The sequence below is a fragment of the Tachyglossus aculeatus genome, unplaced genomic scaffold (assembly GCF_015852505.1).
Source record: "Tachyglossus aculeatus isolate mTacAcu1 unplaced genomic scaffold, mTacAcu1.pri scaffold_149_arrow_ctg1, whole genome shotgun sequence".
NCBI classification, from domain to species: Eukaryota; Metazoa; Chordata; class Mammalia; order Monotremata; family Tachyglossidae; genus Tachyglossus; species Tachyglossus aculeatus.
Genome location: NW_024044872.1, coordinates 174,791 through 201,798, shown reverse-complemented (window position 1 = coordinate 201,798; position 27,008 = coordinate 174,791).

The following is a 27,008-nucleotide window of genomic DNA, read 5'->3' as shown; positions in this document are numbered from 1 at the left end:
CAGGTGACGGGGGACCAGTGCCGGACGGGAGGCAGAGGGGAACCAGGGCCGGGAGGCAGAGGGGAGCCAGGGCCAGTAGACAGGGGGACCAGGGCCCTGTGTTAGAGGGGTACCTGAGCCGGGAGACACGGGAACGAGGGCCGGGAGTCATAGTAGTACTTGGGAGGGGAGACAGGGGGAGTAGGGCCTGGAAGCCAAGAGGAACCAGGGCCAGGAAACGGGGACCCGGGCCCACAGGTATGGCGGTATCTCTGCTTCCCTACCCTTCCTCCCCTTGCTTCTCGGATGTACAGGGGAACTAGGGCTGAAAGGTAGAGAGGGACTGGGGACGAGAGGCACGGGCGGACCAAGGCAGGCTGACAGAAGGGTACCTGACCTGGGAGGCAGAGGGAACCAGGGCCGAGAAGCGGGAGGGATAAGGGCAGGGAGGCAGAGGGGTCCCGGGGCCAGGAGGCAGAGGGGTACCAGAGCCGAGAAGTGGCGAGGACCAGGGCGGGTAGGCAGATGGGTATCTGGACTGGGAGACGGAACCTAGGCCGGGAGGTAGAGGGTCCTTGGGCCATGACGGACAGAGGGGCCAGGGCCTAGAAGTAGAGTGCGAACAGGGGGACCCACGCCCGGCGGTAGAGGGGACACATGGCCAGGACGGAGAGAGACCCAGTGACCTGGAGGTAGACGGAGACATGGGCCCGGAGGATCAAAGGGACTAGGGCCGGGAAGCAGAGGGTGACCAGGGCCTGGCAGAAGAGGCGGACCAGTGTCGGGAGGCAGAGGGTTACCTGGGCCTGTAGACAGGGGTACCTAGGCCGGTAGGTAGAGGGAATCCAGGGCCGGGACGGAGAGATGGGCCAGGGTCTGGAGGAAGAGGGAGACCAGGGCTGGCAGGTACAAGGGGATCAGTGCCGGGAAACACAGGGGGACCAGGACCCAGAGTTCCGAGGCGACGAGGGCTGGGAGTGACCGGGGCACCAATGCCGGTAGTCAGAGGGCGACCAGGTCCTGACAGTAGATGGGGACCAAGGCAGGGAGGTAGATTGGACCTCGGGCCAGAGGGAGAAGGGGACCGGGGCCAGAAAGTAAGGTGGGACCAATGCTGAAAGGCAGTGGGGTATCAGGGCCAGGAGGCAGAAGGGGACCATGGCCAGGAGGCAAAAGGATACATTGGTCGCGAGACAGGGGGATCAGGGCAGCTTGGTAGATGGGACCCAGGGCCGGGCAGGAGAGAGACCCAAGGGCCTGGAGGTAGAGGGAGACCAGGGCCGGGAGGCAGAGAGGGACCAGGGCCGGGAGGCAGAGAGGGACCGGGGCCGGGAGGCAGAGAATGACCTGGGCTGGGAGGCACAGGGGGACCTGGGCAGGGAGACAGAGGGGGACCAGTGCGGGGAGGCAGAAGGGGACCAGGGCCAGGAGGCAGAGGGTTTCCTGGGTCTAGAGATGGGGGACCAGGGCATGATGGCAGAGAGATATCTGGGCCAGGAGGCGGGGTACTAGGGCCGGGAGGTAGAGGGGACCCAGGGCCGGGACAGAGAGAGACCCAAGGGGTTCGTGTTAGAAGGAGACCAGGGCCCGGAGGCACAGAAAGACCAGGGCCGGGAGACAGAGGGAGACCAGGGCAGCTGTCAGAGTGGGACCAGGGCCAGGAGGCAGAAGGGTACCTGGGCCGGGAGACAGGGAGACCAGGGCCGAGAGGCAGAGGTGTACGTGGGCCGGGAGGCAGAGGGGGACCAGGGCAGGCTGGCAGAGTGTTTCCTGGACCAGGAGGCATAAGGGTACCTGGGCTGGGAGACAGCAGCACCAGGGCCGGGAGACAGGGGAGACCTGGACCGGGGAGCAGGGGGACTAAGGCCTAGAGGTAGAGCGGTACCAGGGTCGGGAGACAGGCGGATCAGGGCCAGTTGGTGGAGGGTACCCAGGGCCGGGAAGGAGAGAGACACAAGGGTCTTGAAGTAGAGGGAGTCTAGGTCCAGGAGGCATAGTCCAGGAGGCCCGCCCGACCGCCATCACACCGCGTGGCCCCCGCTGCTCCCGGAAGGCTCCTCTCCTCCGAGCGCCGCCATAGACGCCCCCTGCTTCCACCGACACCCACTTAAGCGACCTTCCTTCTAGTGCCCCCCAACCCCCCTTCCCGGTCCGGTCCTGACTCCCCCCCGCCCCGGAAAAAGGCCCTTGTTATGACCAAGTTACATTAACGACAACATCATTTGCACCTACTCAGCCTTCCTGTCCTGCCATCGATCCCGGGCCCACGCCCTCCCCCAGGCCTGGAATGCCCTCCGCCTGCCCATCCGCCAAGCTAGCTCTCTTCCTCCCTTCAAGGCCCTACTGAGAGCTCATCTCCTCCAGGAGGCCTTCCCAGACTGAGCCCCTTCCTTCCTCTCCCCCTCGTCCCCTTCTCCATCCCCCGCATCTTACCTCCTTTCCTTCCCCACAGCACCTGTATATATGTATATATGTATGAACATATTTATTACTTTATTCATTTATTTATTTTACTTGTACCTCGTTACTCCCCGTGGTTTCGGGGGCAACTCTCGGGTTCTTACCCTTTCCGGGTCTTCGGATGTCTCCGGACGCGGCCCGCACGTTCATACCAGGAAGAGTCAGCCAGAGGTTCAAAGCTTGGTTGCCATTTATTTGCTATCAGCGGTTACATGGTTGAAAGAGAGAGAGAGAGAGAGAGATAGCGAGAGAGAGCACGCGCGTGCCCCCCCTTTGTCTTGTTCGTCTCTTATACCCCCCGTTGCCCGGGGGCAGGGTTTTCTCGGGGGATGGCGTATCGAGGCTTTGACTGCCCTCCAGCCACTAGCCTAACAACAGCTCTGTCCAGTCACGAAGGGTTTGCTCTGGCTCGCCCCCAGCCACCCGTTGCCAACCATCGCTGGCTGCGGATATGGCCTTGAGGTTGCCTCCGAGCCTTGCAGGTGCAAGCTTGTTTTTCTTGCCCTGGTCTCTTTATCTCCTGTTGTTGAGTCTGTTTGGCCTTGAGCCGTTGGGTACGGTTTGTGTGCACATACTGCCTGTCTCATCGCCTTCCCCCGCTCCCTACGGTACCTATCTATTCTACTTATTTTATTTTGTTAGTATGGTTGGTTTTGTTCTCTGTCTCCCCCTTCTAGACTGTGAGCCCATTGTTGGGTAGGGACTGTCTCTATATGTTGCCAACTTGTACTTCCCAAGCGCTTAGTACAGTGCTCTGCACACAGTAAGCGCTCAATAAATACGATTGATGATGATGATAGTGTCACCTGGGCCGGGGGGCAGAGGGGAACTAGGGCCGGGAGGTACAAGGAGACGAGGAATGGGAAGTCCCAGGTCATCAATAGCGCTAGGCAGAGAGGGACCAGGTCTGGGCGGAAGATGGGGAGTAAGGCGGGGAGGTAGAGGGGACCTAGGGCTGGAGGGAGAAGGGGACCAGGGATGGAAGGTTGGCAGGGGGACCAGGGTCAGAAAGTCAAGTGGGGTCAGGGCTGAGAGGCAGAGGGGTCCAGGGCCGAGAGGCTGGGGGGACCAGGGCAGAGAGGCATATGGGGACCAAGGCCAGGAGGCAGAATCGTACCTGGGCAAGGAGTCGGGGGGACTAGGGCCAGGAGCTAGAGGGTACTCAGGGCCGGGACGGAGAGAGACCCAAGGTGCTGGAGGTAGAAGGAGATCAGGCCCAGGAGGCAGAGGGGGACCAGGGCAGATCGTCAGAGTGGGACCAGGCCCAGAAGACAGAGGGATACCGGGGTCAGGAGGCAAAGTGGGACCGGGGCTGAAAATTGGGAGGGACCAGGGTAGAGAGGCAGAAGGGGACCAGGGCCAGGAGGCCGAGGGAGACCAAGGATGGGAGGCAAGGGGGACCGTGGCTGGGAGACAGAGGGGGATCCGGGCCGGGAGGCAGTAGGGTACCTTGGCCGGGAGGCAGAGGGGGACCAGGGCCTGGAGGCATAGTGGTCCCAGGGTTGGTATTCAGAGGGGGACCAGGGCCAGAACGCAGAAGGGTACCTGGACCGGGATGCAGGGAGATCAAGGCTGGGGGTCAGAGGGTTAACTGGGCCGAGAGATGGGGAAGCAGGGCAGGGAGGCAGAGGGTGACCAGGACCAGGAGGCTGTGGCGTACCTGGGCCGGGAGGTAGAGAGGGACCAGGACCTAGAAGTGGGGGTGTCCAGGGCCCAGAGGCAGAGGGGGACCAGGGCCTGGAGGCCTAGTGGCACCAGGACAGGTAGGCAGAGGGGGATCAGGGAGGGAAGGCAGAGGGGTACCTGGGCCGGGTGACAGGGGGACCTGGTCTGGGAGGCAAAGGGGAACCTGGGCCGAGAAGCAGGGCGGTACCAGGGAAGGGAGGCAGAGGGGGACCAGGGTGGGAAGGCAGAGGGGGACCAGGGTCGGGAGGTATTGAGGTGCCTGGGCCGGGAGACAGGTGGACCAGGGCCAGGAGGTAGAGGGGACCAAGGGCCGGGATGGAGAGAGACCCAAGGGCCTGGGGATAGAAAGAAACTAAGTCCGGGCTTCACAGAGGGACCAGGGACGGGAGGCAGAGGGTGACCTGGGCCAGGAAGCAGAGGGGTACCTGAGACGGGAGGCAAAGGGGGACCAGGACGGAGAAGCAGCGGCGACAAGGGCAGGGAGGCTGAGGGGGACCAGGTCCGGGAGGCCGAGGGAGACCAGAGCCTGGAGGCGGAGAGGGACCAGGACTAGGAGGCAGAGGAGTACCTGGACCAGGAAACAGAGGGACCAGGGCCAGGAGGTAGGCGTGACCCGGGGCCAGGATTGAGAGAGGGACCAGGGCATGGAGGTTGAGGGAGACCAGGGCTAGGAGGCACAGAGGAACAATCGCTGGGAGCCAGATGGGGATCAAGGGAGACCGAGGGCGACCAGGGCCAGGAGGCAGAGGGGTACCTGGTCCTGGAGGCAAAGTGGGACCAGGGTCGAGAAACAGGGGCGACAAGGGCAGGGAGACAGAGGTGTACCAGTGTTGGGAAACTGAGGAGCACCACGACCAGTAAGTAGATGGTGACCAGGGCAGGTAGGGAGAGGGGGACCAAGGCCAGGAGGCACAAGGGTACCTGGGCCCTGAGTTCGGGGACCTGGGCTGGGAGGCAGAGGAGGAGCAGTGCTGGGAGGCAGATGGGGACCAAGGCAGGTAGGCATAGGGGTACATGGACCAGGAGGCAGGGGGACCAGGGCAGGGAGGCAGAGGTGTCCCTGGGCCAGACACAGGGGGACCAGAGCCGAGAGGCAGAGGAGGCCCAGGGCTGAGTGGTGACGGTGGGCAGGGAGCGGGAAGCAGAAGGGAGCCTGGGCCAGGAGACGGGGGACCACGGCCTAAAGGCAGAGGTGGACCAGAGTCAGGAGACGGGCAGCAGGGCTGGGTGGTATATCGGACCCAGCGCTGGCACGGAGAGGGGGACCAAGGCCTGGAGGCAGAGGGGGACCCGGGCCTGAAGGCGTAGTGGGACCACAGCAGGTAGGAAGAGGGGGACAGGACTAGGAAGTAGAGGGCTACCTGTGCCGGGAGATGGGGGACCAGGGCCGGGAGGCAGAGGGGGACCAGGCCTGGGAGGCAGATGGCGACGAGGGCAGGTAGGCTGAGGGGCACCAGGGCCAGGAGGTAGAGGGTTATCTGAGCCGGGAGACGGGGAACCAGGGCTGGGAGGCAGTGCGGGACCACTGCCGGGAGGCAGAGGGGTACCTGGGCCAGGAGGCAGGGGGAGCAGGGCAGGGAGGCAGAGGAAAACCTGGACCAAGAGGCAGGGGGCTCAAGACAGGGAGGCCGAGGTGTCCCTGGGCCAGACCCAGGGGGACCAGAGCCGAGAGGCGACGGGGGGCAAGGACCGGAAGGCAGAAGTGAGCCTGGGCCGGGAGACTGGGGGACCGCGGCCTGGAGGCAATGGGGGACCAGGTCCAGGAGGCGGGCAGCAGGGCCGGGTGGTATATCGGACCCAGGGCTGGGACTGAGAGGGGGACCCAGGCCTGGAGGCCTAGTGGGACCAGGGCAGGTAGGAAGAGGGGGACCAGGGCCAGAAGCCAGAGGGGTGCCTGGGCCGGGAGACAGGGGAACCTGGGCTGTAAGGTAGAGAGGTACCTGGACCAAGAGACAGGGGGACCAGGGCTGAATGTCAGAGGGGGACCAGGGCCAGGAGGCAGATGGGGACCAGGACGGGTAGGCCGAGGGGGACCAGGGCCCGGAGGCAGAGTGGTACCTAGGCCGGCAGACGGGGGGATCAGGGCCGGGAGGCAGAGGGTTAACTGGGCCGAGAGAAGGGGAACCAGGTCCAGGAGGCAGAGGGTGACCAGGGACAGGGGTCATAGGCGTGCCTGGGCCGGGAGGCAGAGAGAGACCAGGGCTAAGAGGCAGCGGGGACCAGGTAGGGAATCAGAGGGGTATCTGTGCCAGTAAACGGGGACCAGCACAGATAGGCAGAGGGGACCCAGGGCCGGGAAGGAGAGAAGTCCAAGGGTCTGGACGTAGAGAGTGACCAGGGCCGAGAGGAGGGAGATACCAGAATAGGGAGGCCGAGGGGGAACAGGGCCAGGAGGCAGAGGTGGACTCTGGCAGGGAGGCAGAGGGGTACCTGGACTGGGAAGCGGGTCCAGGCCCAGGCGGTCGAGGGTTACCAGGATCAGGAGATAGGGGGCCCAGGGCCGGAAAAAAGTGAGGAACAAGGACCTGAATGTAGAGGAAGACCAGGGCCGGGAAGCAGAGGGAGACGCGGGTGGGGAAGCCTAGGGGGACCAGGGCCAGGAGGCAGAGGGGTACCTGGTCCGGGAGACAGTGGCACCAGGCCCGAGCAGCCGAGTGGGACCAGAGCAGGGACGTAGAGGGGGACTAGTGCCAGGAGGCAGGTGGGTACCTGGGATGGGAGGTAGAAGGGGACCAGGGCCAGGAGGCAGAGGGGTACCTGAGCCGGGAGGCAGACGGGGATTAGGGATGGGTGGCGCTCGGGACCAGGGCAGGGAGACAGAAGTGGACTAGAACTGGGAGGCAGAGGGGAACCAGGGCAGGGTGGCAGAGGGGTGCCTGGTCTGGGAGACGGAGTCCCGGTCTGATAGCCTGAAGAGGACCTGGTACAAGAGGCAGTTGGGGATCTTGGCCGGGAGGCAGAGGGAGACCAGGGCTGAGAGGAGCGGAGACCCGGGCCCGCAGGTAGGGAGGTACCTCTGCTTCCCTACCCTTGTTCCCCTTGCTTCTTGGATGTAAAGGGGAACTAGGGCTGAGAGGCAGAAGGGGACGGGGGAGGAGAGGCACGGGTGGACGAAGGCATGTTGGCAGAGGGGTGCCTCTGCTGGGAGGCAGAGGGTTCGAGAGCCGAGAAGCGGGAGGGACAAAGGCAGGGAGGCAGAGGGGTCCCTGGGCCAGGAGGCAGAGGGGTACCAGAGCCGAGAAGTGGCGAGGACCAGGGCGTGTAGGCAGAGGTATACTTGGGCTGGGATACAGAACCTAGGCCGGGAAGTAGAGGGTCCTTGGGCCATGACGGGAGAGGGGCCAGGGCCTAGAAGTAGAGTGCCAACAGGGGGATCAAAGCCCGGCGGTAGAGGGGACACATGGCCAGGACGGAGAGAGACCCAGTGACCTGGAGGTAGACGGAGACCAGGGCCCGGAGGCTCAAAGGGACCAGGGCCGGGAAGTAGAGGGTGGCCACGGCCTGGCAGCCGAGGTGGACCAGTGTCGGGAGGCAGAGGGGGACCTGGGCCTGTAGAAGGGGTACCTAGGCCGGTAGGTAGAGGGTATCCAGGGCCCGGACGGAGAGATGGGCCAGGGTCTGGAGGAAGAGGGAGACCAGGGCTGGCAGGTAAAAGGCGATCAGTGCCGGGAAAAACCGGGGGACCAGGGCCCGGAGTTACGAGGCGACGAGGGCTGGGAGTGACCGGGGCACCAATGCCGGTAGTCAGAGGGCAACCAGGTCCAGACAGAAGATGCGAACGAAGGCAGGGAGGTAGATTGGACCTCTGTCCAGAGGGAGAAGGGGACCGGGGCCAGAAGGTAAGGTGGGACCAATGCTGAAAGGCAGTGGGGTAGCAGGGCCAGGAGGCAGAAGGGGACCATGGCCAGGAGGCAAAAGGATACATTGGCCGGGAGACAGGGGGATCAGGGCCGGTTGGTAGATGGGACCCAGGGCCGGGAAGGAGAGAAACCCAAGGGTCTGGAGGGAGAGGGAGACCAGGGCCGGGAGGCAGAGAGGGACCAGGGCAGGAAGGCAGAGAATAACCTGGGCTGGGAGGCACAGAGGGACCTGGGCAGGGAGGCAGAGGGGGAGCAGGGCGGGGAGGCCGAGGGGGACCAGTGCCAGGAGGCAGAGGATTACCTGGGTCGGGAGATGGGGGACCAAGGCATGATGTCAGAGGGATACCGGGGCCAGGAGACGGGGGACTATGGCCGGGAGGTAGAAGGGACCCAGGGCCGGGACAGAGAGAGACCCATGTGGCTGGAGGTAGAAGCTGACCAGGGCCGGGAGGCACGGAAGTACCAAGGCCTGGAGACAGAGGGGGACCAGGGCTGGCTGGCAGAGTGGGACCAGGGCCAGGAGGCAGAAGGGTACCTGGTCCGGGGGACAGGAAGACCAGGGCCGGGAGGCAGAAGTGTATCTGGGCCGGGAGGCTGAGGGGGACCAGGGCAGGCTGGCAGAGTGTCACCAGGGCCAGGAGGCATAAGGGTACCTGGGCTGGGAGACAGGGGATCCAGGGCCGGGAGGCAGGGGGAGACCTGCACCGGGGAACAGGGGGACCAGGGCCTGGAAGTAGAGCGGTACCAGGGTCGGGAGACAGGGGGATTTGGGCCAGTTGGTGGAGGGGACCCAGGGCCGGGAAGGAGAGAGACCCAAGGGTCTGGAGGTAGAGGGAGTCTAGGTCCAGGAGGCAGAGTGGCACCTGGGCCGGGGGGCAGAGGGGGACCAGGGCCGGGAGCTACAAGGAGACGAGGGCTGGGAAGACCCAGGTCATCAATACCGCTAGGCAGAGAGTTACCAGGTCTGGGCGGAAGATGGGGAGTAAGGCGGGGAGGTAGAGGGGACCTAGGGCTGGAGGGAGACGGGGACCAGGGATGGAAGGTTGGCAGGGGGACCAGGGTCAGAAAGTAAAGTGGGGTCAGGGCTGAAAGGCAGAGGGGTCCAGGGCCGAAAGACTGGGGGGACCAGGGTAGAGAGGCATATGGGGACCAAGGCCAGGAGGCAGAATCGTACCTGGGCAAGGAGACGGGGGGACTAGGGCCAGGTGTTAGAGGGTACTCAGGGCCGGGACGGTGAGAGACACAAGGTGCTGGAGGTAGAAGGGAGATCAGGCCCAGGAGGCAGAGGGGTACCAGGGCCAGAAGACAGAGGGATACCGGGGCCGGGAGGCAAAGTGGGATCGGGGCTGAAAATTGAGAGGGACCAGGGTAGAGAGGCAGAAGGGGACCAGGGCCAGGAGGCCGAGGGGGACCAAGGTTGGGAGGCAAGGGGGACCGTGGCTGGGAGACAGAGGGGGATCAGGCCGGGAGGCTGTAGGGTACCTTGGCCGGGAGGCAGAGGGGGACCAGGGCCTGGAGGCATAGTGGTTCCAGGGCAGGTATTCAGAGGGGGACCAGGGCAAGAAGGCAGTAGGGTACCTGGACCGGGATGCAGGGAGATCAAGGCTGGAGGTCAGAGGGTTACCTGGGCCGAGAGATGGGGAAGCAGGGCAGGGAGGCAGAGGGTGACCAGGACCAGGAGGCTGTGGCGTACCTGGGCCGGGAGGTAGAGAGGGACCAGGACCTAGAGGTGGGGGTTTCCAGGGCCAAGAGGCAGAGGGGGACCAGGGCCTCGAGGCCTAGTGGCACCAGCACAGGTAGGCAGAGGGGGATCAGGGCAGAAAGCCCAGGAGTACCTGGGCCGGGTGACAGGGGGACCTGGTCTGGGAGGCAAAGGGGAATCAGGGCCGAGAAGCAGGGAGGTACCAGGGAAGGGAGTCAGAGGGGGACCAGGGTGGGAAGGCAGAGGGGGACCAGGGTCGGAAGGTATTGAGGTTCCTGGACCGGGAGACAGGTGGACCAGGGCCAGGAGGTAGAAGGGACAAAGGGCCGGGAAGGAGAGACACCCAAGTGCCTGGGGATAGAAAGAAACGTAGTCCGGGCTTCACAGAGGGACCAGGGACTGGGGGTAGAGGGTGACCTGGGCCAGGAAGCAGAGGGGTACCTGAGACGGGAGGCAAAGGGGGACCAGGACGGAGAAGCAGCGGCGACAAGGGCAGGGAGGCTGAGGGGGACCAGGTCCGGGAGGCCGAAGGAGACCAGAGCCTGGAGGCGGAGAGGGACCAGGACTAGGAGGCAGAGGAGTACCTGGACCAGGAAACAGAGGGACAAGGGTCAGGAGGTAGGCGTGACCCGTGGCCAGGATCGAGAGAGGGACCAGGGCTTGGAGGGTGAGGGAGACCAGGGCTAGGAGGCACAGAGAAACAAGGGCTGGGAGCCAGATGGGGATCAAGGGAGACAGAGGGGGACCAGGGCCAGGAGGCAGAGGGGACCTGGGCCGTGAGGCAAAGTGGGACCAGGGTCGAGAAACTGGGGCGACAAGGACAGGGAGGCAGCCGGGTCCCAAGGTTGGGAAACTGAGGAGCACCAGGGCCAGTAAGTAGATGGGGACCAGAGCAGGTAGGCAGAGGGGAACCAGGGTCAAGAGGCCCAGAGGAGTTCGGGGACCCGGGCTGGGAGGCAGAGGAGGACCAGTGCTGGGAGGCCGATGGGGACCAAGGCAGGTAGGCAGAGGGGTACCTGGACTAGGAGACAGGGGGACCAGGGCAGGGAGGCAGAGGGATCCCTGGGCCAGACACAGGGGGACCAGAGCCGAGAGGCAGAGAGGGACCAGGGCCGAGTGGTGACGGTGGGCAGGGACCGGGAAGCAGATGGGAGCCTGGGCCAGGGGACAGGGCGACCACGGCCTAGAGGCAGAGGGGGACCAGTGTCAGGAGACGGGCAGCAGGGCCGGGTGGTATATTGGGCCCAGCTCTGGGACGGAGAGGGGGACCCAGGCCTTGAGTCAGAGGGGGACCCGGGCTTGAAGGCATTGTGGGACCAGAGCAGGTAGGAAGAGGGGGACCAGGGCCAGGAGGCAGAGAGGTACCTGGGCCGGGAGATGGGGGACCAGGGCCAAGAGGCAGAGAGGGACCAGGGCTGGGAGGCAGATGGCGACCAGGGCAGGTAGGCAGAGGGGCACCAGGGCCAGGATGCAGAGGGTTATCTGAGCCGGGAGCCGGGGGACCAGGGCTGGGAGGCAGTGCGGGACCACGGCCGGGAGGCAGAGGGGTACCTGGGCCAGGAGGCAGGGGGCAGCAGGGCAGAGAGACAAAGGGATACCTGGACCAAGAGGCAGTGGGATCAGGACAGGGAGGCAGAGGTGTCCCTGGGCCAGACCCAGGGGGACCAGAGCCGAGAGGCGACGGGGGGCAAGGAACAGGAGGCAGAAGGGAGCCTGCGCCGGGAGACTGGGGACCCGCGGCCTAGAGGCAGAGGGGGACCAGGTCCTGGAGGCGGGCAGCAGGGCCGGGTGGTATATCGGACCCAGGCCTGGAGGGAGAGGGGTCCCTGGCCTGGAGGCATAGTGGAACCAGGGCAGGTAGGAAGAGGGGGACCAGGGCCGGAAGGCAGAGGGTTACCTGGACCAGGAGACAGAGGGGGACCAGGGCTGAATGGCAGAGGGGGACCAGGGCCAGGAGGCAGATGGGGACCAGGACGGTTAGGCCAAGGGGGACCAGGGCCCGGAGGCAGAGTGGTACCTAGGTCGGCAGACGCGAGGATCAGGGCCGGGAGGCAGAGGGTTAACTGGACCGAGAGAAGGGGAACCAGAGCCAGGAGGCAGAGGGTGACCAGGGCCAGGGGTCAGAGGCGCGCCTAGGCCGGGAGGCAGAGAGGGACCAGGGCTGTGAGGCAGCGGGGACCAGGTACGGAAGCAGAGGTGTATCTGGGGCAGTAAACAGGGACCAGGACAGATAGGCAGAGGGGACCCAGGGCCGGGAACGAGAGACATCAAAGGGTCTGGAGGCAGGGAGGGAACGGGGCCGAGAGGCGGGAGACACCAGGACAGGAAGGCCGAGGGAGACAAGGGCCAGGAGGCAGAGGTGGACTATGGCCGGGAGGCAGAGGGATACCTGGACTGGGATGCGGGTCCAGGCCCAGGAGGTCGAGGGGTACCAGGACCAGGAGAGAGGGGGACCAGGGCCGGTGGGTAGAGGGGACCCAGGGCCGGAAAGTCGTGAGGGACAAGGACCTGGAGGTAGAGGAAGACCAGGGCCGGGAAGCAGAGGGCGACGAGGGTGGGGAAGCATAGGGGGACCAGGGCCAGGAGGCAGAGGGATACCTGGTCCGGGAGACAGGGGCACCAGGCCCAAGCAACAGAGTGGAACCAGGGCAGGGAAGCAGAGGGGGACTAGTGCCAGGAGGCAGATGGCTACCTGGGTTGGGAGGTAGAAGGGGACCAGGGCCAGGAGGCATAGGAGTACCAGAGCCGGGAGGCAGATGGGGACAAGGGCTGTGTGGGGCTCGGGACCAGGGCAGGGAGACAGAAGTGGACAAGAACTGGGAGCAGAGGGCGACCAGGGCAGGGTGGCAGAGGGGTACCTGGGCTAGGAGACGGAGTCCCGTTCTGATAGCATGAAGGGGACCTGGTACAAGAGGCAGTTGGGGATCTTGGCCGGGAGGCAGAGGGACACCAGGGCTGAGAGTCCTTGGGGACCAGGGCAGGGGGTAGAGGGCGACCAGGACTGGAAGGCAGAGGGTTACCTGGGCTGCGAGGCAGAGGGGAATCAGGCTCAGGAGGCAGAGGGTACATAGGCCGATGCACGGGGTGGGGGGACTAGGCCGGGGAGGCAGAGAGGGACCTGGGTGGGAGACTGGGGGACCAAGGCCGGGAGATAGAGGGGACCAGGGCCGGCATGGAGAGAGACCCAAGGGCCTGGAGGTAGAAGGAGACCAGAGCCGATAGTAGCAGAGGGACCAGGGCCAGTATTCAGGGGGGAACCCGGGGTTGGCAGCAGAGGGGGGCCAATGACAGGAGGTAGAAGGGTACCTGGTCCAGGAGACGGGGACCGGGGCCGGGAGGTAGAGCGGACCCTGGGCAAGGAGGGAGAGAGACCCAAGGGCCTGAAGGTAGAAGGAGACCAGGGACGGAAGGCACAGAGGGACCAGGGTCGTGAGGCAGAGCGTGACCAGTGCGGGGCGGCAGAGGGTGACCAAGGCCAGGAGGCAGAGGGGTTCATGGGCCCGGGGACAGGGCGACAAGGGCAGGGAGGAAGCTGGGATCCAGGGCAGGGAGGCAGATTGGGATCAGTGTGGGGAAGCAGAGGGGGACCAGGGCCACGAGGCAGAGGAGTACCCGGCCCGGAAGACAGGGGGGGACCAGGTCTGGGAGGCTGAGGGGTACCTGATTGGGAAGACAGGTGGACCAGGTCCGGGAGGCAGGGTGACCTAGGACACGAGGAAGAGGCGGCCCAGGCAGGCCAGAGAGAGGGGCCAGGGCCTGGAGGGAGAGGGAGACGAGTGCTGGCAGGCTGAGGGGGACCAGAGCAGGGTGGTAGTAGGGAGACCAGGACTGAGAAGCCGGGGAAGACAAGGGCCTGGAGGCAGGGAGGGACAGGGCTAGGAGACAGAGGGGTACCTGCGCCAGGAGACGGGGGCCCAGGGCCGGAAGGCAGAGGGCGACCAGGGCCGGGAGGCAGAGGGGAACCAGGGCCAGTAGACAGGGGGACCATGGCCGGGTGACAGACGGGTACCTGGGCCGGGAGACAGGGGAAACAGGGCCGGGAGGCATAGTGCTACCTGGACCGGGAGACAGGGGGAGTAGGGCCTGGAGGCTGAGCGGGACCAGGGCTGGCAGGCTGAGGGGAACAAGGGCCAGGAGGCCGAGAGGGACCAGGGCCAGGAAACGGGGACCCGGGCCCGCATGTAGGGCGGTACCTCTGCTTCCCTACCCTTGTTCCCCTTGCTTCTCGGATGTATAGGGGAACTAGGGCTGAAAGGCAGAGGGGGACCGGGGACGAGAGGCACGGGTGGACCAAGGCAGGCTGGCAGAGGGGTACCTGTGCTGGGAGGCAGAGGGGACCAGGGCCGAGAAGCAGGAGGGACAAGAGCAGGGAGGCAGAGGGGTCCCTGAGCCAGGAGGCAGAGAGGTACCAGAGCCAAGAAGTGGCGAGGACCAGGGCGGGTAGGCAGAGGGGTACCTGGGCTCTGAGACAGAACCTTGGCCAGGAGGTAGAGGGTCTTTGGGCCATGACGGAGAGGGGGGCCAGGGCCTAGAAGTAGAGTGCGAACAGGGGGAACAAGGCCCGGCGGGAGTGGGTACACATGGCCAGGACGGAGAGAGACCCAGTGACCTGGAGGGAGAGGGAGACCAGGGCCCGGAGGCTTAAAGGGACCAGGGCCGGGAAGCAGAGGGTAACCAGGGCCTGGCAACAGAGGGGGACCAGTTTCGGGAGGCAGAGAGGTACCTGGGCCTGTAGAAGAGGTCCCTAGGCCGGTAGGTAGAGGGAATCCAGGGCCGGGACGGAGAGATGGGCCAGGGTCTGGAGGAAGAGGGAGACCAGGGCTGGCAGGTACAAGGGGATCAGTTTCGGAAAAAAACAGGGGGACAAGGGCCCAGAGGTACGAGGCGACGAGGGCTGGGAGTGACCGGGGCACCAATGCCGGTAGTTAGACGGCGACCAGGTCCGGACAGAAGATGGGGACCAAGGCAGGGAGGTAGATTGGACCTAGGGCCAGAGGGAGAAGGGGACCAGGGCCAGAAAGTAAGGTGGGACCAATGCTGAAAGGCAGTGGGGTATCAGGGCCAGGAGGCAGAAGGTGACCATGGCCAGGAGGCAGAAGGATATATTGGTCGGGAGACAGGGGGATCAGGGCCGGTGGTAGATGGGACCCAGGGCCGGGAAGGAGAGACCTAAGGGCCTAGAGGTAGAGGGATACCAGGGCCGGGAGGCAGAGAGGGACCAGGGCCGGGGGCAGAGAATGACCTGGGCTGGGTGGCACAGAGGGAATTGGGCAGGGAGGCAGAGGGGGACCAGGGCTGGGAGGCAGAGCGGGACCAGGGACAGGAGGCAGAGGGTTACCTGGGTCGGGAGATGGGGGACCAGGGTGTGATGGCAGGGAGATACCGGGGCCAGGGGACGGGGGACTAGGGCCTGGAGGTAGAGGGAACCCAGGGCCGGGACAGAGAGAGACCCAAGGACATGGAGGTAGAAAGAGACCAGGGCCAGGAAAAACAGAAGTACCAGGGCCGGGAAATAGAGGGGGACCAGGACCAGGGCAGGCTGGGAGAGTGGGACCACGGCCAGGAGGCAGAAGGGTACCTGGGCCGGGAGACAGGGAGACCAGGGCCGGAAGTCAGACGTGTACCCGGGACGGGAGGCAGAGGGGAACGAGGGCAGGCTGGCAGAGTGGGACCAGGGCCAGGAGGCAGAAAGGTACCTGGGCTGGGAGACAGGGACACCAGGGCCGGGAGGCAGGGGGAGACCTGGACCGGGGAACAGGGGGACCAGGGCCTGGAGGTAGAACGGTACCAGGATCGGGAGACAGGGGGATCAGGGCCAGTTGGTGGAGGGGACGCAGGGCCGGGAAGGAGAGAGACACAAGGGTCTGGAGGTAGAGGGATTCTAGGTCCAGTAGGCAGAGTGGCACCTGGGCCGGGGGGCAGAGTGAGACCAGGGCCAGGAGCTCCAAGGAGACGAGGGCTGGGAAGACCCAGGTCATCAATCCCGCTGGGCAGAGAGGGACCAGGTCTGGGCGGAAGATGGGGTGTAAGGCGGGGAGGTAGAGGGGACCTAGGGCTGGAGGGAGAAGGGGACCAGGGATGGGAGGTTGGCAGGGGGACCAGGGTCAGAAAGTAAAGTGGGGTCAGGGCTGAAAGGCAGAGGGGTCCAGGGCCGAGAGGCATATGGGGACCAGGGCAGAGAGGCATATGGGGACCAAGGCCAGGAGGCAGAATCGTACCTGGGCAAGGAGACGGGGGAACTAGGGCCAGGAGCTAGAGGGTACTCAGGGCCGGGACGGAGAGAGACCCAAGGTGCTGGAGGTAGAAGGAGATCAGGCCCAGGAGGCAGAGGGGGACCAGGGCAGATCGTCAGAGTGGGACCAGGGCCAGAAGACAGAGGGATACCGGGGCCGGGAGGCAAAGTGGGACCGGGGCTGAAAATTGGGAGGGACCAGGGTAGAGAGGCAGAAGGGGACCAGGGCCAGGAGGCCGAGGGGGACCAAGGATGGGAGGCAAGGGGGACCGTGGCTGGGAGACAGAGGGGGATCCGGGCCGGGAGGCAGTAGGGTACCTTGGCCGGGAGGCAGAGGGGGACCAGGGCCTGGAGGCATAGTGGTTCCAGGGCAGGTATTCAGAGGGGGACCAGGGCCAGAAGGCAGAAGGGTACCTGGACCGGGATGCAGGGAGATCAGGTCTGGGGGTCAGAGGGTTAACTGGGCCGAGAGATGGGGAAGCAGGGCAGGGAGGCAGAGGGTGACCAGGATCAGGAGGCTGTGGCGTACCTGGGCCGGGAGGTAGAGAGGGACCAGGACCTAGAAGTGGGGGTGTTCAGGGCCAAGACGCAGAGGGGGACCAGGGCCTGGAGGCCTAGTGGCACCAGGACAGGTAGGCAGGGGGGGATCAGGGCCAGAAGGCAGAGGGGTACCTGGGTCGGTTGACAGGGGGACATGGTCTGGGAGGCAAAGGGGAACCAGGGCCGAGAAGCAGGGCGGTACCAGGGAAGGGAGGCAGAGGGGGACCAGGGTGGGAAGGCAGAGGGGGACCAGGGTCGGGAGGTATTGAGGTGCCTGGGCCGGGAGACAGGTGGACCAGGGCCAGGAGGTAGAGGGGACCAAGTGCCGGAATGGAGAGAGACCCAAGGGCCTATGGATAGAAGGAAACTAAGTACGGGCTTCACAGAGGGAAGACAGGGTTACCTAGTTTGGTAGGTAGAGGGAATCCAGGGCCGGGACTGAGAGATGGGCCAGTGTCTGGAGGAAGAGGGAGGCAGGGCTGGCAGGTACAAGGGGACCAGTGCCGAGAAACACAGGGGGATCAGGGCCCAGTGTTCCGAGGCGACGAGGGTTAGGAGTGACCGGGAAACCAATGCCCGTAGTCAGAGGGCGACCAGGTCCGGACAGAATATGGGGACTAGGGCAGGGATGTAGATTGGACCTCGGTCCAGAGAGAGAAGGGGACCGGGGCCAGAAAGTAAGGTGGGAGCAATGCTGAAAGGCAGTGGGGTATCAGGGCCAGGAGGCAGAAGGGGACCATGGCCAGGAGGCAAATGGATACATTGGCCGGGAGACAGGGAGATCAGGGCCGGTTGGTAGATGTTACCCAGGGCCGTGAAGGAGAGAGACCCAAGGGCCTGGGGGTAGAGGGAGACAAGGGCCGGGAGGCAGAGAATTACCTGGGCTGGGAGGCACAGAGGAACCTGGGCAGGGAGGCAGAGGGGGAGCAGGGCGGGGAGGCCGAGGGGGACCAGTGCCAGGAGGCAGAGGATTACCTGGGTCGGGAGATGGGGGACCAAGGCATGATGTCAGAGGGATACCGGGGCCAGGAGACGGGGGACTATGGCCGGGAGGTAGAAGGGACCCAGGGCCGGGACAGAGAGAGACCCATGTGGCTGGAGGTAGAAGCTGACCAGGGCCGGGAGGCACAGAAGTACCAAGGCCGGGAGACAGAGGGGGACCAGGGCTGGCTGGCAGAGTGGGACCAGGGCCAGGAGGCAGAAGGGTACCTGGTCCGGGGGACAGGAAGACCAGGGCCGGGAGGCAGAAGTGTATCTGGGCCGGGAGGCTGAGGGGGACCAGGGCAGGCTGGCAGAGTGTCACCAGGGCCAGGAGGCATAAGGGTACCTGGGCTGGGAGACAGGGGATCCAGGGCCGGGAGGCAGGGGGAGACCTGCACCGGGGAACAGGGGGACCAGGGCCTGGAAGTAGAGCGGTACCAGGGTCGGGAGACAGGGGGATCAGGGCCAGTTGGTGGAGGGGACCCAGGGCCGGGAAGGAGAGAGACCCAAGGGTCTGGAGGTAGAGGGAGTCTAGGTCCAGGAGGCAGAGTGGCACCTGGGCCGGGGGGCAGAGGGGGACCAGGGCCGGGAGCTACAAGGAGACGAGGGCTGGGAAGACCCAGGTCATCAATACCGCTAGGCAGAGAGGGACCAGGTCTGGGCGGAAGATGGGGAGTAAGGCGGGGAGGTAGAGGGGACCTAGGGCTGGAGGGAGAAGGGGACCAGGGATGGAAGGTTGGCAGGGGGACCAGGGTCAGAAAGTAAAGTGGGGTCAGGGCTGAAAGGCAGAGGGGTCCAGGGCCGAGAGGCTGGGGGGACCAGGGCAGAGAGGCATATGGGGACCAAGGCCAGGAGGCAGAATCGTACCTGGGCAAGGAGACGGGGGGACTAGGGCCAGGAGCTAGAGGGTACTCAGGGCCGGGACGGAGAGAGACCCAATGTGCTGGAGGTAGAAGGAGATCAGGCCGAGGAGGAAGAGGGGGACCAGGGCAGATCGTCAGAATGGGACCCGGGTCAGAAGACAGAGGGATACCGGGGCCGGGAGTCAAAGTGGGACCGAGGCTGAAAATTGGGAGGGACCAGGGTAGAGAGGCAGAAGGCGACCAGGGCCTGGAGGCCGAGGGGGACCAAGAATGCGAGGCAAGGGAGACCGTGGCTGCGAGACAGAGGGGGATCCGGCCCGGGAGGCAGTAGAATACCTTGGCCCGGAGGCAGAGGGGGACCAGGGTCTGGAGGCATAGTGGTTCCAGGGCAGGTATTCAGAGGGGGACCAGGGCCAGAAGGCGGAAGGGTACCTGGACCGGAACGCAGGGAGATCTAGGCTGGGGGTCAGAGGGTTACCTGGGCCGAGAGATGGGGTAGCAGGGCAGGGAGGCAGGAGGCTGTGGCGTACCTGGGCCGGGAGGTAGAAAGGGACCAGTACCTAGATGTGTGGGTGTCCAGGGCCAAGAGGTAGAGGGGGACCAGGGCCTGGAGGACTAGTGGCACACGAACAGGTAGGCAGAGGGGGATCAAGGCCAGAATGCAGAGGTGTAACTGGGAACGGTGACAGGGGGACCTGGTCTGGGAGGCAAAGAGGAACCAGGGCCGAGAAGCAGGGCGGTATCAGGGAAGGGAGGCAGAGGGGGACCAGGGTGGGAAGGCAGAGGAGGACCACGGTCGGGATGTATTGAGGTGACTGGGCCGGGAGACAGGTGGACCAGGGCCAGGAGGTAGAGGGGACCAAGGGCCGTGATGGAGAGAGACCCAAGTGCCTGGGAATAGAAATAAGCTAAGTCCGGGCTTCACAGAGGGACCAGGGACGGGAGGCAGAGGGTGACCTTGGCCCGGAAGCAGAGGGGTACCTGAGACGGGAGGCAAAGGGGGACCAGGACGGAGAAGCAGCGGCGACAAGGGCAGGGAGAATGAGGGGGACTGGGTCCGGGAGGCCGAGGGTGCCCAGAGCCTGGAGGCGGAGAGGGACCAGGACTAGGAGGCAGAGAAGTACCTGGACCTGGAAACAGAGGGACCAAGGCCAGGAGGTAGGCGTGACCCGGGACCAGGTTTGAGAGAGGTACCAGGGCATGGAGGTTGAGGGAGACCAGGGCTAGGAGGCACAGAGGAACAAGGTCTGGGAGACAGATAGGGATCAAGGGAGACCGAGGGGGACCAGGTCTGTGAGGCAGAGGGGTACCTGATTGGGAAGACAGGTGGACCAGGTCCGGGAGGCAGGGGGACCTAGGACACGAGGAAGAGGGACCCAGGCAGGATGGAGAGAGGGGCCAGGGCCGGGAGGTAGAGGGAGACGAGTGCTGGCACCAGAGGGGGGCAAGGGCAGGGTGGCAGTGGGGAGACCAGGACTGAGAAGCCGGGGGAGACAAGGGCCTGGAGGCAGGGAGGGACAGGGCTAGGAGACAGAGGGGTACCTGTGCCAGGAGACGGGGGACCAGGGCCGGAAGGCAGAGGGGGACCAGGGCCGGGAGGCAGAGGGGAACCAGGGCCGGGAGGCAGAGGGGAACCAGGGCCAGTAGACAGGGGGACCAGGGCCGGGTGGCAGAGGGGTACCTGGGCCGGGAGACAGGGGAACCAGGGCCGGGAGGCATAGTGGTACCTGGGCCGGGAGACAGGGGGAGTAGGGCCTGGAGGCTGAGGGGGACCAGGGCCGGCAGGCTGAGGGGAACCAGGGCCAGGAGGCCTAGAGGGACAAGGGCCTGGAAACGGGGACCAGGGCCCGCAGGTAGGGCGGTACCTCTGCTTCCCTACCCTTGTTCCCCTTGTTTCTCGGATGTAAAGGGGAACTAGGGCTGAAAGGCAGAGGGGGACCGGGGACGAGAGGCACGGGTGGACCAAGGCAGGCTGGCAGAGGGGTACCTGGGCTGGGAGGCAGAGGGGACCAGGGCCGAGAAGCGGGAGGGACAAGGGCAGGGAGGCAGGGGGAGTCCCTGGGCCAGGAGGCAGAGGGGTACCAGAGCCGAGAAGTGGCGAGGACCAGGGCGGGTAGGCAGAGGGGTACCTGGGCTGGGAGACAGAAACTAGGCCGGGAGGTAGAGGGTCCTTGGGCCATGACGGAGTGAAGGGCCAGGGCCCAGAAGTAGAGTGCGAACAGGGGGACCAAGGCCCTGGCGGTAGAGGGGACACATGGCCAGGACGGAGAGAGACCCAGTGACCTGGAGGTAGACGGAGACCAGGGCCCGGAGGCTCAAAGTGACCAGGGCCGGGAAGCAGAGGGTGACCAGGGCCTGGCAGCAGAGGGGGACCAGTGTCGGGAGGAAGACGGGTACCTGGGCCTGTAGACAGGGGTACCTAGGCCGGTAGGTAGAGGGAATCCAGGGCCGGGACGGAGAGATGGGCCAGGGTCTGGAGGAAGAGGGAGACCAGGGCTGGCAGGTACAAGGGGATCAGTGCCGGGAAACACAGGGGGACCAGGGCCCAGAGTTACGAGGCGACGAGGGCTGGGAGTGACCGGGGAACCAATGCCGGTAGTCAGAGGTCGACCAGGTCCGGACAGAATGTGGGGAACAAGGCATGGAGGTAGATTGGACCTCGGGCCAGAGGGAGAAGGGGACCGGGGCCAGAATGTAAGGTGGGACCAATGCTGAAAGGCAGTGGGGTATCAGGTCCAGTAGGCAGAAGGGGACCATGTCCAGGAGGCAAAAGTATACATTGGCCGGGAAACAGGGGGATCAGGGCGGGTTGGTAGATGGGACCCAGGGCCGGGAAGGAGAGAGACCCAAGGGCCTGGAGGTAAAGGGAAACGAGGGCCGGGAGACAGAGAGGGACCAGGGCCGCGAGGGAAAGAATGACCTGGGCTGGGAGGCACAGAGGAACCTGGGCAGGGAGGCAGAGGGGGACCAGCGCGGGGAGGCAGAGGGGGACCATGGCCAGGAGGCAGAGGGTTACCTGGGTTGGGAGATGGGGGACCAGGGCATGATGGCAGAGAGATACCTGGTCCAGGAGACGGGGGACTAGGGCCGGGAGGTAGAGGGGACCCAGGGCCGGGACAGAGATAGACCCAAGGGGCTGGAGGTAGAAGGAGACCAGGGCCGGGAGGCACAAAAGGACCAGGGCCGGGAGACAGAGGGGGCCCACGGCAGGCTGGCAGAGTGGGACCAGGTCCAGGAGGCAGCAGGGTACCTGGGCCGGGAGACTGGGAGACTAGGGTCGGGAGGCAGACGTGTACCTGGGCCGGGAGGCAGAGGGGGACCAGGGCAGGCTGGCAGAGTGTGACCAGGGCCAGGAGGCTTAAGGGTACCTGGGCTGGGAGACAGGGGAACCAGGGCCGGGTGGCAGGGGGAGACCTGGACCGGGGGAACAAGGGGACCAGGGCCTGGAGGTAGAGAGGTACCAGGGTCGGGAGACAGGGGGATCAGGGCCAGTTGGTGGAGGGGACCCAGGGCCGGGAAGGAGAGAGACCCAAGGGCTTGGAGGTAGAGGGAGTCTAGGTCCAGGAGGCAGAGTGGCACCTAGGCCGGGAGGCAGAGGGGGACCAGGGCCGGGAGCTACAAGGAGACGAGGGCTGGGAAGACCCAGGTCATCAATACCGCTAGGCAGAGAGGGACCAGGTCTGGGCGGAAGATCGGGGAGTAAGGCGGGGAGGTAGAGGGGACCTAGGGCTGGAGGGAGAAGGGGACCAGGGATGGAAGGTTGGCAGGGGGACCAGGGTCAGAAAGTAAAGTGGGGTCAGGGCTGAAAGACAGAGGGGTCCAGGGCCGAGAGGCTGGGGGGACCAGGGCAGAGAGGCATATGGGGACCAAGGCCAGGAGGCAGAATCGTACCTGGGCAAGGAGACGGGGGGACTAGGGCCAGGAGCTAGAGGGTACTCAGGGCCGGGACGGAGAGAGACCCAAGGTGCTGGAGGTAGAAGGAGATCAGGCTCAGGAGGCAGAGGAGGACCAGGGCAGATAGTCAGAGTGGGACCAGGGCCAGAAGACAGAGGGATACCGGGGCCGGGAGGCAAAGTGGGACCGGGGTGAAAATTGGGAGGGACCAGGGTAGAGAGGCAGAAGGGGACCAGGGCCAGGAGGCCGAGGGGGACCAAGGATGGGAGGCAAGGGGGACCGTGGCTGGGAGACAGAGGGGGATCCGGGCCGGGAGGCCGTAGGGCTCCTTGGCCGGGAGGCAGAGGGGGACCAGGGCCTGGAGGCATAGTGGTTCCAGAGCAGGTATTCAGAGGGGGACCAGGGCCAGAAGGCAGAAGGGTACCTGGACCGGGATGCAGGGAGATCAAGGCTGGGGGTCAGAGGGTTAACTGGGCCGAGAGATGGGGAAGCAGGGCAGGGAGGCAGAGGGTGACCAGGACCAGGAGGCTGTGGCGTACCTGGGCCGGGAGGTAGAGAGGGACCAGGACCTAGAAGTGGGGGTGTCCAGGGCCCAGAGGCAGAGGGGGACCAGGGCCTGGAGGCCTAGTGGCACCAGGACAGGTAGGCAGAGGGGGATCAGGGCCAGAAGGCAGAGGGGTACCTGGGCCGGGTGACAGGGGGACCTGGTCTGGGAGGCAAAGGGGCACCAGGGCCGAGAAGCAGGGCGGTACCAGGGAAGGGAGGCCGAGGGGGACCAGGGTGGGAAGGCAGAGGGGGACCAGGGCCGGGAGGTATTGAGGTGCCTGGGCCGGGAGACAGGTGGACCAGGGCCAGGAGGTAGAAGGGACCAAGGGCCGGGTAGGAGAGAGAACCAGCGTCGAGAAGCAGGGCGGTAACATCATCAATCATCATCATCAATCGTATTTATTGAGCGCTTACTGCGTGCAGAGCACTGTACTAAGCGCTTGGGAAGTACAAATTGGCAACATATAGAGACAGTCCCTACCCAATAGTGGGCTCACAGTTTAAAAGGGGGAGACAGAGAACAAAACCAAACCTACTAACAAAATAAAATAAATAGAATAGATATGTACAAGTAAAATAAATAAATAAATAAATAGAGTAATAAATATGTACAAACATATATACATATATACAGGTGCTGTGGGGAAGGGAAGAAGGTAAGATGGGGGGATGGAGAGGGGGACGAGGGGGAGAGGAAGGAAGGGGCTCAGTCTGGGAAGGCCTCCTGGAGGAGGTGAGCTCTCAGTAGGGCCTTGAAGGGAGGAAGAGAGCTAGCTTGGCGGATGGGCAGAGGGAGGGCATTCCAGGCCCGGGGCATGACGTGGGCCGGGGATCGATGGCGGGACAGGCGAGAACGAGGTACGGTGAGGGGATTAGCAGCAGAGGAGCGGAGGGTGAGCGCTGGGCTGTAGAAGGAGAGAAGGGAGGTGAGGTAAGAGGGGGCGAGGCGATGGAGAGCCTTGAAGCCGAGGGTGAGGAGTTTCTGCCTGATGCGCAGAATGATTGGTAGCCACTGGAGATTTTTGAGGAGGGGGTTAACATGCCCAGAGCGTTTCTGGACAAAGACAAACCGCGCAGCAGCATGAAATACGGATTGAAGTGGGGAGAGACACGAGGATGGGAGATCAGAGAGAAGACTGATGCAGTAGTCCAGACGGGATAGGGTGAGAGCTTGAATGAGCAGTGTAGCGGTATGGATGGAGAGGAAAGGGCGGATCTTGGCAATGTTGCGGAGCTGAGACCGGCAGATTTTGGTGACGGCTTAGATGTGAGGCGTGAATGAGAGTGCGGAGTCGAGGATGACACCAAGGTTGCGGGCTTGCGAGACGGGAAGGATGGTAGTGCCGTCAACAGAGATGGGAAAGTCAGGGAGAGGGCAGGGTTTGGGAGGGAGGACAAGGAGTTCAGTCAGTACTAGGGAAGGGAGGCAGAGGGGGACCAGGTTGGGAAGGCAGAGGGGGACCAGGGTCGGGAGGTATTGAGGTGCCTGGGCCGGGAGACAGGTGGACCAGGGCCAGGAGGTAGAGGGGACCAAGGGCCGGGATGGAGAGAGACCCAAGGTCCTGGGCATAGAAAGAAACGAAGTCCGGGCTTCACAGAGGGACCAGGGCCGGGAGGCAGAGGGTGACCTGGGCCAGGAACCAGAGGGGTAGCTGAGACGGGAGGCAAAGTGGTACCAGGACGAAGAAGCAGCGGAGACAAGGACAGGGAGGCTGAGAGGGACCAGGTCCGGGAGGCCGAGGGGGACCAGAGCCTGGAGGCGGAGAGGGACCAGAACTAGGAGGCAGAGAAGTACCTGGACCTGGAAACAGAGGGACCAGGGCCAGGAGGTAGGCGTGACCCGGGACCAGGTTTGAGAGAGGGACCAGGGCATGGAGGTTGAGGGAGACCAGGGCTAGGAGGCACAGAAGAACAAGGGCTGGGAACCAGATGGGGATCAAGGGAGACAGAGGGGGACCAGGGCCAGGAGGCAGAGGGTTACCTGGGTCGGGAGATGGGGGACCAGGGCATGATGGCAGAGAGATACCTGGGCCAGGAGACGGGGGACTAGGGCCGGGAGGTAGAAGGGACCCAGGGCCAGGACAGAGATAGACCCAAAGTGTTGGAGGTAGGCACAGAGCAACAAGGGCTGGGAGCCAGATGGGGATTTAGGGACACAGAGGGGTACCAGGGCCAGGAGGCAGAGGGGTACCTGGGCCGTGAGGCAAAGTGGGACCAGGGTCGAGAAACAGGGGCGACAAGGACAGGGAGGCAGAGGGTTGCCAGGGTTGGGAAACTGAGGAGCACCAGGGCCAGTAAGTAGATGGGGACCAGGGCAGGTAGGCAGAGGGAGACCAGGGCCAGGAGGCACAGGGTTTCCTGGGCCGGATGTTCGGGGACCCGGGCTGGGAGGCAGTGGAGGACCAGTGCTGAGAGGCAGATGGTGACCAAGGCAGGTAGGCAGAGGGGTACCTGGACCATTAGGCAGGGGGACCACGGCAAGGAGGCAGAGGTGTCCCTGGGCCAGACACAGGGGTTCCAGAGCCGAGAGACTGAGGGGGACCAGGGCTGAGTGGTGACGGTGCGCAGGGACCGGGAAACAGAAGGGAGCCTGGGCCAGGAGACAGGGGTACCACGGCCTAGAGGCAGAGGGAGGCCCCCGCCTTATCTCCTTCCCCTCCCCACAGCACCTGTATATATGTATATATGTTTGTACATATTTTTTACTCTATTTATTCGTACATATTTATTTTATTTTGTTAATATATTTTGTTTTGTTCTCTGTATTCCCCTTCTAGACTGTGAGCCCATTGTTGGGTAGGGACCGTCTCTATATGTTCCCAACTTGTACTTTCCAGGAGCTTAGTACAGTGCACACAGTAAGCGCTCAATAAATACGATTGAATGAATGAATCTGAATGGGACAGAGTCTGTGTCCAACTTGATTTTCTTGTATCTACCCCAGGGCTTAGGTACGGTGCTTGGCACACAGGAAGGACTTAATAAATACCATCATCATGATTACTTCTCCTCTGCTTCCCAGTCCTGGCCGGCCTCTGCCCCTCTGACCCGGTCGCCCCCCACCTTTCGTCCCTGGTTCCCCTCTGCTTCTCAGCCCTAGTCCCACTGTCTACTGGCACAAGTACCGCTCTGCCTCCCAGCCCCAGGCCCCCTGTCTCCCGGCCCATGTACTCCTCTGATTCCCGTCTCTGATCCCCTGTCTAACTGACCTTGTCCCCCTCTGCCTCCCTGATCTTGTCCCACACACTTCTCGGCCCTGGTCCCCCTTTGCGTCCCGGCCCAGGTACCCCACTGCCTCCTGACCCTGGTCCCCCTCTACCTCCCGGCCCTGGTCCACCATCTACCGGCCCCGGTACTCCTCTGCCTCCCGGCCCAGGTCCCCCTCTGCCTCCCTGCCCGGGTCGCAACCCTCCTCTTGGCCCTGGTTACCCCTGCCAACCTGCCCTGGTCCAGCTCTGCCTCCCATCCCTGGTTCCCCTGTGCCTGACGGCCCTAGTTCCCATTCAGTTCCATGAAGCGGGGGGACAAGGGCAGGGAAGCAGAGGAACAAATCTGCCCACAGGATCTGGTCCCCGTTTCCCGGCCCAGGTCCCCCTCTGCCTCCCGACCCTGGTCCCCCATTACCCAGCCCAAGTACCCCTCTGCCTCCTTTCCCTTGTCCCCCTCTGCCTCCAGGTACTGGTCCTCTTTGACTCGCTGCCCTTCTCTCCTGCCCAGTCTCGGCTCTGGTCCCCTTTTGATTTACAGCCCAGAAACCCCTCTGCCTCCGGGCCCTGGTCCCCCTCATCCTCCCAGACCTGATACCAAGTCTCCCGGTCCAGGTACCCCTCTGCCTCCTGGTCCTGGTCTCCCACTGCCTCCCTGCTCTGGTCCCCCCTCCGCTTCCAGGCCCTAGGTTCCCCCCACCTCTTGGCCCTGGTTCCCCAGTCTCAAGAACCAGGTACCCCTCTGCCTCCTGGCCATGGTCCACTGTCTCCTGGCCTAGGTAACCCTCTTCCTCCTGGCCATGGTGCCCTCTGCCAACCCGCCATGGTCCCCCTCTGCCTCCCGGCCCAGTACCCCTCTACCTCCCGGCACTGATCCCCCTTTCTCCAAGTTCAGGTACCCCTCTGCCTCCTGGCCTTGGTCTTCCCCTGCCACCCCGCCCTGGTCTCTCCTGACACCCAGACCTGGTTACTCTGTGCCTACCAGACCTGGTCCCCCAGGGCCTCCCAGCCTTGGTTTCTTCTGCCTCCAGGCCCTTGTGTGAGTCTCCGTCCCGGCCC